General features: G+C 41.7%; 1 protein-coding gene across 2 annotated transcripts in view; it reads left to right on the top strand.

Moving 5' to 3' along the window:
* The first annotated feature begins 661 nt into the window (after positions 1–661).
* LOC110510432 (plastin-3) overlaps positions 662–12,574 on the top strand; it is an 87,679-nt gene continuing 75,766 nt past the window's right edge. Inside the window, exon 1 of one of the 2 annotated variants that reach the window (XM_036943589.2) lies at positions 662–2,700. The gene's annotated coding sequence lies outside the window, so the exon portion shown is untranslated. The remainder of the gene's footprint in view (positions 2,701–12,574) is intronic. The other variant, XM_090198951.1, reaches the window with a different exon arrangement.

Genomic DNA, 12,574 nt, shown 5'->3' on the forward strand with positions numbered 1-12,574 from the left:
AAACCAGGAGGTGATGAACCAGGCCAGGGAGATGATAAACCAGGAGGTGATGAACCAGGCCAGGGAGATGATAAACCAGGAGGTGATGAACCAGGAGATGATTAACCAGGAGGTGATGAACCAGGAGATGATTAACCAGGAGATGATTAACCAGGAGGTGATGAACCAGCAAATGATTAACCAGGAGGTGATGAACCAGGAAATGATTAACCAGGCTGGGGAGGTGATGAACCAGGAGGTGATGAACCAGGAGGTGATGAACCAGGAGGTGATGAACCAGGAAATGATTAACCAGGCCGGGGAGGTGATGAACCAGGAGGTGATGAACCAGGAGGTAAGTTAGTAAAGTTAGTCTAGCTAGCTACATTTTCAGATGTTACACATTTCTAATTTTGAAATAAAGTATTTTCATTTCAAGTTAGTGTACTGTTAGCTAACGTTAGCTGGCTGCCTCGCTATCAGCCTCGCTATCAGCCATTTGCTTTGGCTAGTTATAGCCTAATTTTAGCTAGCTACCATTAAACCTGGTTGGGTAGGTACCTGTAGATTCATGCATATTTTTTTATTGTTTTTTATTTAACCTTTATTTAACTCGGCATGTCAGTTAAGAACAAATTCTTATTTACAATGAAGGCCTACCGGGGAACAGTGGGTTAACGTAGGCTAAGGCGATTAGCATGAGGTTGTAAGTAACAAGAACATTTCCCAGGACATAGACATATCTAATATTGGCAGAAAGCTTAACTTCTTGTTAATCTAACTGCACTGTGTAATTTACAGTAGCTATTACAGTGAAATAATACCATTCTATTGTTTGAGAGGAGTGCACAGTTTTGAATTTGAAAAATTATTAATAAATCAATTATGCACATTTGGGCAGTCTTGATACAACATTTTGAACAGAAATGCAATGGTTCATTTGATCAGTCTAAAACGTTGCACATGAACTGTTGCCATCTAGTGGCCAAAATCTAAATTGCACCTGGGCTGGAATAATACATTATGGCCTTTCTCTTGCATTTCAAAGATGATGGTACACAAAAATACAATAAAAACATTTTTTTTTTTTTTTTGTATTATCTTTAACCAAATCGAATGTGTTATATTCTCCTATGTTCCTTTCACATTTCCACAAACTTCAAAGTGTTTCCTTTCAAATGGTACCAGGAATATGCATATCCTTGCTTCAGTTCCTGAGCTACAAGCAGTTAGATTTTAGACAAAAATGGGGAAAAAAAGGGACAAATCCTTAAGAGGTTTTAATTGAAATGCATTCCACCTCATCAATCAAATCATATCAAATTGTATTTGCCACATACACATGGTTAGCAGATGTTAATGGTCACATACACATGGTTAGCAGATGTTAATGCAAGCGTAGCGAAATGCTTGTCCTTCTAGTTCCGAAGAAGCAGTAATATCTAACAAGTAATCTAACCTAACAATTTCACAACAACTACCTTATACACACAAGTGTAAAGCAATTAATGATAATATGAACCTAAAAATATATGAATGAGTGATGGTACAGAACGGCATAGGCAAGATGCAGTAGATGGTATAGAGTACAGTATACACATATGAGATGAGTAATGTAGGGTATGTAAACATTATATAAAGTGGCATTGTTTAAAGCGGCTAGTGACATTTATTATATACATTTTTTCATTATTAAAGTGGCTAGAGATGAGTCAGTATGTTGGCAGCAGCCACTCAATGTTAGTGATGGCTGTTTAACAGTCTGATGGCCTTGAGACAGAAGCTGTTTTTCAGTCTCTCGGTCCCTGCTTTGATGCACCTGTACTGACCTCGCCTTCTGGATGATAGCGGGGTGAACAGGCAGTGGCTTGGGTGGTTGTTGTCCTTGATGTCCTTGATGGGTGAGATAAAAAATATATATATTTAATCAATATTGAGTGCAGGCTGTAACTAAACAAAATATGGAATAAATCAAGGGGTATGAATGCTTTCTGAAGGCACTGTAGCTCTGCACAGATTCTGTCAGACTTGGGTCCTGACTCAAGACAAAAAATAATGGTGTCCTAAAAAGGTCCAGTAGCCAAGACAACAAATATAAACTCCACCTAGACACCGTTGCCCTAGAGCACACAAAAAATTACACCTACCTCGGCCTAAACATCAACACCACAGGTAACTTCCACAAGGATGTGAACAATCTGAGAGACAAGGCAAGAAGCGCCTTCTACACCATCAAAACTCAACAACCCAATTAGGATCTGACTAAAAACACCCATTGCCCTATGTGGTTGTGAGGTCTGGGATCATTAAATGTGTTTATTTACCTCCCCTTTATTTATTTACCTTTATCTACTATTTATGCTACAACTATTTGCACATTACTTACACACTAGACATAGTTGATTATATTTCACCGGAAATGTCTTTATCTTTTTGAGTGCAATATTTACTGTTTAATTCGAATCGGTTTTGTTGATGTGTCTTCTCACTTTTATTTCACTTTGCCAATGTAAACCCGTTTCCCATGACAATGAAGCACTTTGAATTGAATTTGAATTGATCCCATGGAGGCTGGCCAATAGGCGGACGAGTGGGCGATCCTGGGGCAGCAGTGGGCGGACCGGGAGCAGGGAGTGGGACCAGGGATGTGGTTGCAGTGCAGGGCAACAGGCAGCGGTGCAGGACGACAGGCATCCAGATTGACACATTGGTGGAGAGAAAGTAAGTGACTGATTTATTCTATTCTATTGACTGAAGGATCTATCCAACTCACTAATGTTGCGTTTGGTTAGGGTATCTGTTTGAAGGTGTAATCTGAGTTGCCAGCATTCATTCTCTCGATTTGCTTTCAAAGGTAGGCTAAACTAGACACGCAGTCTTCCATTACCCCGAATGTAGGCTAAAGAATACATATTGTTAAGGAAAATCCGAAGTTACACAAAATGAACCTTATTGTCCACTGTCCAGAACATCGCGTTATTACTTTGGTTTTTTAGTTTACAGTTTACCAGTGTAGCATATCAAGGTTAGGTTATTACAAATGAGGCGTGTGTGTGTTAACCTGTTGTGGACACAATTGTACCATCCAGTAGAAAGAATTGTTCCTTCCTGCTTCCCTAATCCTGGGATATTTTCCCATGGAACTAAGTGAATTGTCCTTGCACGGTTCTTATATCCCATCATAACTTTCATAAAACCGTGTGTTGTTTCATAAAACTGTGTGTTGTTTCATAAAACCGTGTGTTGTTTCATAAAACCGTGTGTTGTTTCATAAAACTGTGTGTTGTTTCATAAAACCGGGTGTTTCATAAAAACGTGTGATGTTTCACCAACAAAGGGCTAGATGATACACAACATTACATTAGACATAACAGCCGTAACAGCAGATGTTCAGTTGCTCGGCAGGCAGTGTATCAGTCTGTATTCTAGCCTACAGAGAGAGAAGGATATGATCCGTCTGCAGGACAGACAGACAGGGAGGACAGCGCGTGGTCAATGACAATGTGGGGAATGAATGACGTATTGTCTGTGGATGCTCTGCCATGAGGAGCAGTCATATGCTCCCCTACTCTCTCTGTTTCTCTCTGTCTCTGTCTCTCTCTTTCTCTCTCTCTCTCTCTCCATCTCTCCCTTACTCTCTCTCTCTCCCTTACTCTCTCTCTCTCTCCCTTGCTCTCTCTCTCTCCCTTACTCTGTCTGTCTCTCTCTCTCTCTCTCTCTCTCTTACTCTCTCTCTGTCTGTCTCATTCTGTCTCTCTCTCTCTCTCTCTCTCTCTCTTACTCTCTCTCTGTCTGTCTCATTCTGTCTCTCTCTCTCTCCGTCTCTCCCTTACTCTCTCTCTCTCCCCTACTCTCTCTCTCTCTCTCTCCTTTACTCTCTCTCTCTCCCTTACCCTGTCTGTCTCTCTCTCTCTCTCTTACTCTCTTACTCTCTCTCTCCCTTACTCTCTCTCTCTCTCTCTCTCTCTCTGTTTTATTTGTTATCATTAGTGCCCATTGTCCATTCTTTCCTGGTTAGTGAAATATAGCCTAAAGCCAAAACATTCCCAGTTTGGAAAACAATGATCAATGAGACACAGCCTACAGCTAAATGTATTTCTCTTGGCACCTTTCAGAGCGAGGGCATCTCCCTGGTAATCCATTCATTAGATGCATTACTATTATACATCACTTACACATTACATGAAAAGTAAAACACAATCATATGAAATGAAAACATTCTTCAGTAAAAAAGCCTGAATTTGGTTGTGATGCAACTCAACCCCTCTGGCTGCAACTTTGTTGTGTCTGTGTGTGGGTGTATGTGTGTGGATGTGTGTGAGTGTTCCCTCTAAGGGATCCAGGCTGCTACTACAGCTAGTGCTGCTCCTGAAACAGACAGCCGGTGAGTCAGCAGAACCAAGGACACATTCCTAACTGTAACCCTTCTCCGAGAGAACTTGACGTTCTAGGGGATGTTGGACTGCTGCCAATCTCTACACAGTTTTACACATTTTGCAGTGTTTCAAGGGATACTTCAGGATTTTGGCAATGAGTCCCTTTATCTACTTCCCCAGAGTCAAATGGACTTGTGGATAGAATTTGTATGTCTTTGTGTCCAGTTTGAAGGAATTTAGAGGTAATTTCAAAAGGACTGGAAGTCTATTGGTATCTGGTAGCATGCTAGTTTAAATGATGTCATGCTGCTTGCTTAGCGAGCATCACTTCCCCCTGGTTCAGCCCATACCTGGCGAGGCCTCGGGACCAGTGGTGGAAGAAGTACCCAACTGTCCTACTGTAGTAAAAGTAAAGATACCTTCATAGAAAATGACTCAAGTAAAAGTCACCCAGTGTAATACTACTTGAGTAAAAGTCTAAAAGTATTTGGTTTAAAATATTCTTAAGTATCAAAAGTAAAAGTATAAATAATATAAAAAAATCCCTATATTAAGCAAACCAGACAGCACCATTTTCTTGTTTTTTTACTTTACTGAAATCCAGGGACACTCCAACACTCCGACATCATTTACAAACAAATCATTTGTGTTTAGTGAGTCCTCCAGATCAGAGGCAGTAGGGATGACCAGGGATGTTCTCTGTTTAGTGAGTCCTCCAGATCAGAGGCAGTAGGGACGACCAGGGATGTTCTCTGTTTAGTGAGTCCTCCAGATCAGAGGCAGTAGGGATGACCAGGGATGTTCTCTGTTTAGTGAGTCCTCCAGATCAGAGGCAGTAGGGACGACCAGGGATGTTCTCTGTTTTGTGAGTCCTCCAGATTAGAGGCAGTAGGGATGACCAGGGATGTTCTCTGTTTAGTGAGTCCTCCAGATTAGAGGCAGTAGGGATGACCAGGGATGTTCTCTGTTTAGTGAGTCCTCCAGATCAGAGGCAGTAGGGATGACCAGGGATGTTCTCTGTTTAGTGAGTCCTCCAGATCAGAGGCAGTAGGGACGACCAGGGATGTTCTCTGTTTAGTGAGTCCTCCAGATCAGAGGCAGTAGGGACGACCAGGGATGTTCTCTGTTTAGTGAGTCCTCCAGATCAGAGGCAGTAGGGACGACCAGGGATGTTCTCTGTTTAGTGAGTCCTCCAGATCAGAGGCAGTAGGGATGACCAGGGATGTTCTCTGTTTAGTGAGTCCTCCAGATCAGAGGCAGTAGGGATGACCAGGGATGTTCTCTGTTTAGTGAGTCCTCCAGATCAGAGGCAGTAGGGATGACCAGGGATGTTCTCTGTTTAGTGAGTCCTCCAGATCAGAGGCAGTAGGGACGACCAGGGATCTTCTCTGTTTAGTGAGTCCTCCAGATCAGAGGCAGTAGGGATGACCAGGGATGTTCTCTGTTTAGTGAGTCCTCCAGATCAGATGCAGTAGGGACGACCAGGGATGTTCTCTGTTTTGTGAGTCCTCCAGATTAGAGGCAGTAGGGATGACCAGGGATGTTCTCTGTTTAGTGAGTCCTCCAGATCAGAGGCAGTAGGGATGACCAGGGATGTTCTCTGTTTAGTGAGTCCTCCAGATCAGAGGCAGTAGGGACGACCAGGGATGTTCTCTGTTTAGTGAGTCCTCCAGATCAGAGGCAATAGGGACGACCAGGGATGTTCTCTGTTTAGTGAGTCCTCCAGATCAGAGGCAGTAGGGACGACCAGGGATGTTCTCTGTTTAGTGAGTCCTCCAGATCAGAGGCAGTAGGGATGACCAGGGATGTTCTCTGTTTAGTGAGTCCTCCAGATCAGAGGCAGTAGGGATGACCAGGGATGTTCTCTGTTTAGTGAGTCCTCCAGATCAGAGGCAGTAGGGATGACCAGGGATGTTCTCTGTTTAGTGAGTCCTCCAGATCAGAGGCAGTAGGGATGACCAGGGATGTTCTCTGTTTAGTGAGTCCTCCAGATCAGAGGCAGTAGGGATGACCAGGGATGTTCTCTGTTTAGTGAGTCCTCCAGATCAGAGGCAGTAGGGATGACCAGGGATGTTCTCTGTTTAGTGAGTCCTCCAGATTAGATGCAGTAGGGATGACCAGGGATGTTCTCTGTTTAGTGAGTCCTCCAGATCAGATGCAGTAGGGATGACCAGGGATGTTCTCTGTTTAGTGAGTCCTCCAGATCAGAGACAGTAGGGATGACCAGGGATGTTCTCTGTTTAGTGAGTCCTCCAGATCAGAGGCAGCAGGGATGACCAGGGATGTTCTCTGTTTAGTGAGTCTGCCAGATCAGAGGCAGTAGGGATGACCAGGGATGTTCTCTGTTTAGTGAGTACTCCAGATCAGAGGCAGTAGGGATGACCAGGGATGTTCTCTGTTTATTGAGTCCTCCAGATCAGAGGCAGTAGGGATGACCAGGGATGTTCTCTGTTTAGTGAGTCCTCCAGATCAGAGGCAGTAGGGACGACCAGGGATGTTCTCTGTTTTGTGAGTCCTCCAGATTAGAGGCAGTAGGGATGACCAGGGATGTTCTCTGTTTAGTGAGTCCTCCAGATCAGAGGCAGTAGGGATGACCAGGGATGTTCTCTGTTTAGTGAGTCCTCCAGATCAGAGGCAGTAGGGACGACCAGGGATGTTCTCTGTTTAGTGAGTCCTCCAGATCAGAGGCAGTAGGGACGACCAGGGATGTTCTCTGTTTAGTGAGTCCTCCAGATCAGAGGCAGTAGGGACGACCAGGGATGTTCTCTGTTTAGTGAGTCCTCCAGATCAGAGGCAGTAGGGATGACCAGGGATGTTCTCTGTTTAGTGAGTCCTCCAGATCAGAGGCAGTAGGGATGACCAGGGATGTTCTCTGTTTAGTGAGTCCTCCAGATCAGAGGCAGTAGGGATGACCAGGGATGTTCTCTGTTTAGTGAGTCCTCCAGATCAGAGGCAGTAGGGACGACCAGGGATCTTCTCTGTTTAGTGAGTCCTCCAGATCAGAGGCAGTAGGGATGACCAGGGATGTTCTCTGTTTAGTGAGTCCTCCAGATCAGAGGCAGTAGGGACGACCAGGGATGTTCTCTGTTTTGTGAGTCCTCCAGATTAGAGGCAGTAGGGATGACCAGGGATGTTCTCTGTTTAGTGAGTCCTCCAGATCAGAGGCAGTAGGGATGACCAGGGATGTTCTCTGTTTAGTGAGTCCTCCAGATCAGAGGCAGTAGGGACGACCAGGGATGTTCTCTGTTTAGTGAGTCCTCCAGATCAGAGGCAGTAGGGACGACCAGGGATGTTCTCTGTTTAGTGAGTCCTCCAGATCAGAGGCAGTAGGGACGACCAGGGATGTTCTCTGTTTAGTGAGTCCTCCAGATCAGAGGCAGTAGGGATGACCAGGGATGTTCTCTGTTTAGTGAGTCCTCCAGATCAGAGGCAGTAGGGATGACCAGGGATGTTCTCTGTTTAGTGAGTCCTCCAGATCAGAGGCAGTAGGGATGACCAGGGATGTTCTCTGTTTAGTGAGTCCTCCAGATCAGAGGCAGTAGGGATGACCAGGGATGTTCTCTGTTTAGTGAGTCCTCCAGATCAGAGGCAGTAGGGATGACCAGGGATGTTCTCTGTTTAGTGAGTCCTCCAGATCAGAGGCAGTAGGGATGACCAGGGATGTTCTCTGTTTAGTGAGTCCTCCAGATTAGATGCAGTAGGGATGACCAGGGATGTTCTCTGTTTAGTGAGTCCTCCAGATCAGATGCAGTAGGGATGACCAGGGATGTTCTCTGTTTAGTGAGTCCTCCAGATCAGAGACAGTAGGGATGACCAGGGATGTTCTCTGTTTAGTGAGTCCTCCAGATCAGAGGCAGCAGGGATGACCAGGGATGTTCTCTGTTTAGTGAGTCTGCCAGATCAGAGGCAGTAGGGATGACCAGGGATGTTCTCTGTTTAGTGAGTACTCCAGATCAGAGGCAGTAGGGATGACCAGGGATGTTCTCTGTTTATTGAGTCCTCCAGATCAGAGGCAGTAGGGATGACCAGGGATGTTCTCTGTTTAGTGAGTCCTCCAGATCAGAGGCAGTAGGGACGACCAGGGATGTTCTCTGTTTTGTGAGTCCTCCAGATTAGAGGCAGTAGGGATGACCAGGGATGTTCTCTGTTTAGTGAGTCCTCCAGATCAGAGGCAGTAGGGATGACCAGGGATGTTCTCTGTTTAGTGAGTCCTCCAGATCAGAGGCAGTAGGGACGACCAGGGATGTTCTCTGTTTAGTGAGTCCTCCAGATCAGAGGCAGTAGGGACGACCAGGGATGTTCTCTGTTTAGTGAGTCCTCCAGATCAGAGGCAGTAGGGACGACCAGGGATGTTCTCTGTTTAGTGAGTCCTCCAGATCAGAGGCAGTAGGGATGACCAGGGATGTTCTCTGTTTAGTGAGTCCTCCAGATCAGAGGCAGTAGGGATGACCAGGGATGTTCTCTGTTTAGTGAGTCCTCCAGATCAGAGGCAGTAGGGATGACCAGGGATGTTCTCTGTTTAGTGAGTCCTCCAGATCAGAGGCAGTAGGGACGACCAGGGATCTTCTCTGTTTAGTGAGTCCTCCAGATCAGAGGCAGTAGGGATGACCAGGGATGTTCTCTGTTTAGTGAGTCCTCCAGATCAGAGGCAGTAGGGACGACCAGGGATGTTCTCTGTTTTGTGAGTCCTCCAGATTAGAGGCAGTAGGGATGACCAGGGATGTTCTCTGTTTAGTGAGTCCTCCAGATCAGAGGCAGTAGGGATGACCAGGGATGTTCTCTGTTTAGTGAGTCCTCCAGATCAGAGGCAGTAGGGACGACCAGGGATGTTCTCTGTTTAGTGAGTCCTCCAGATCAGAGGCAGTAGGGACGACCAGGGATGTTCTCTGTTTAGTGAGTCCTCCAGATCAGAGGCAGTAGGGACGACCAGGGATGTTCTCTGTTTAGTGAGTCCTCCAGATCAGAGGCAGTAGGGATGACCAGGGATGTTCTCTGTTTAGTGAGTCCTCCAGATCAGAGGCAGTAGGGATGACCAGGGATGTTCTCTGTTTAGTGAGTCCTCCAGATCAGAGGCAGTAGGGATGACCAGGGATGTTCTCTGTTTAGTGAGTCCTCCAGATCAGAGGCAGTAGGGATGACCAGGGATGTTCTCTGTTTAGTGAGTCCTCCAGATCAGAGGCAGTAGGGATGACCAGGGATGTTCTCTGTTTAGTGAGTCCTCCAGATCAGAGGCAGTAGGGATGACCAGGGATGTTCTCTGTTTAGTGAGTCCTCCAGATTAGATGCAGTAGGGATGACCAGGGATGTTCTCTGTTTAGTGAGTCCTCCAGATCAGATGCAGTAGGGATGACCAGGGATGTTCTCTGTTTAGTGAGTCCTCCAGATCAGAGACAGTAGGGATGACCAGGGATGTTCTCTGTTTAGTGAGTCCTCCAGACCAGAGGCAGCAGGGATGACCAGGGATGTTCTCTGTTTAGTGAGTCTGCCAGATCAGAGGCAGTAGGGATGACCAGGGATGTTCTCTGTTTAGTGAGTACTCCAGATCAGAGGCAGTAGGGATGACCAGGGATGTTCTCTGTTTATTGAGTCCTCCAGATCAGAGGCAGTAGGGATGACCAGGGATGTTCTCTGTTTAGTGAGTCCTCCAGATCAGAGGCAGTAGGGATGACCAGGGATGTTCTCTGTTTATTGAGTCCTCCAGATCAGAGGCAGTAGGGATGACCAGGGATTTTCTCTGTTTAGTGAGTCCTCCAGATCAGAGGCAGTAGGGATGACCAGGGATGTTCTCTGTTTATTGAGTCCTCCAGATCAGAGGCAGTAGGGATGACCAGGGATGTTCTCTGTTTAGTGAGTCCTCCAGATCAGAGGCAGTAGGGATGACCAGGGATGTTCTCTGTTTAGTGAGTCCTCCAGATCAGAGGCAGTAGGGATGACCAGGGATGTTCTCTTGATAAGTGAATTTGACAATTTTCCTGTCCTGCTAAGCATTCAAAATGTAACAGGTACATTTGGGTGTCAGGGACAATTTTCTTCAGGAATGTAGTGAAGGTAAAGTAGAAGTTGTCAAAAATATAAATAGTAAAGGCCAGATACCCAGAAAAATGACGTAGTTCTTTAAAGTATTTTTACTGAAGTACTTAATACTATAATACTTAATACTATAATCCTATAATATTTTAATACTATAATACTATAATACTTAATACTATAATAATTGATACTATAATACTATAATACTTAATACTATAATACATAATACTATAATACTCAATACTTAATACTATAATACTTTGATACTATCATACTATAATACTATAATACTTTAATACTATAATACATTAATACGTTAATACTTAATAATATAATACTTTAATACTATACTATTATAATATGTTAATACTATAATACTCTAATATGTTCATACTATAATACTATAATATTGTAATTCTATAATACTATAATAGTTTAATACTATAATATTATAATACTTAATACTATAATACTATAATATTTTAATACTATAATACTTAATACTATAATACTATAATATTTTAATACTGTAATACTATAATACTTAATACTAAAATATTGTAATACTATAATATTTTAATACCATTATACTTAATACTAGAATACTATAATATTTTAATACTATAATACTTAATACTATAATACGTAATACTATAATATTGTAATACTATAATACGTAATACTATAATATTTTAATACTATAATACTATAATCCTAAAATATTTTAATACTATAATACTATACTATTTTAATACTATAATACTATAATAATTAATACTATAATACTATACTACTTAATACTATAATACTTAATACTATAATACTATAATATTTTAATACTATAATATTTTATTACCATAATACTATAATACTTAATACTATAATACTATAATATTTTAATACTACAATACTATAATACTTAATACTATAATATTTTAATACTGTAATACTATAATACTTAATACTATAATATTTTAATACTTTAATACTTAATACTATAATACTTAATACTATAATCCTATAATATTTTACTACTATAATACTATAATCCTAAAATATTTTGATACTATAATATTTGAATACTATAATACTATAATACCTAATACTATAATAATTGATACTATAATACTAGAATACTTAATACTATAATACTTAATACTATAATATTTTAATACTATAATACTATAATACTTAATACTATAATACTATAATATTTTAATACTATAATACTTAATACTATAATATTTTAATACTATAATACTTAATACTATAATACTTAAAACTATAATACTACACATGGCCACACTCTACAGAGTGTATAAAGTAGTTGATTATATTGTTACATTTTGAGTGTTAAAGTACCACTACATTACACTTGCCTGTAACAGTGTTCTTTCGATCCACACTTTAAAAAAGAACATCTATTTGTTTCAACTAAATATGATTCAGTAACTGGTTCCACAAACTTTTTTGTTGTTTTTCTCAACTTTTTTAGTTGGTCAACATTTAGCTCCAATGTTTGAAGAAATTCAGTCAACTTAAAGGATGTGTTTGCTCAAATTGTCTCATATGTTCATTCAACTAGAAATTATTGTAACTTACTTTTTAAAAAAGGCTCTGGAATTAGTTACAAACACAGTGCTTTTAGCATCTAATATTTTTAACCGACAGTACATATTTAACACACGTTGACATTGTGCATGTTCATTTACACAGCAATTAATATTCAACATGTCCTCACGTGGGACGTGGGATTTGAACTCACAACCTGTTGGTTCACAGCATTCGAATCTTCCTGCTATCCTCTATGTCTGGATCGGTGACTGATTTTTGCACTTCAAAGTAAATCTCTTTTAAAAGTACACTCAAGAAAACCATTTTATTTATCATAGTGATTAAGAAGTAACATGCCTCACCAATATTAGATAACTACAATGAAAAATCTCAAATTGCTAAAATAAGTAAATTAAATCAATGATGAGAGAATAGTCTGATGAACTGGTAATTGACACAGACATGGAATGCAATGAGCCAAGAACTTGTTGAAATCCCATTGGAGGATATGTTCAAATCAGATGTTATTGGTCATATACACATGGTTATCAGATGTTATTGGTCACATGGTTAGCAGATGTTAATGGTCACATACACATGGTTAGCAGATGTTATTGGTCACATGGTTAGCAGAT

The sequence above is a fragment of the Oncorhynchus mykiss genome, chromosome 14, assembly GCF_057628025.1.
Source record: "Oncorhynchus mykiss isolate SJ-2025 chromosome 14, ASM5762802v1, whole genome shotgun sequence".
Classification (NCBI taxonomy): Eukaryota; Metazoa; Chordata; class Actinopteri; order Salmoniformes; family Salmonidae; genus Oncorhynchus; species Oncorhynchus mykiss.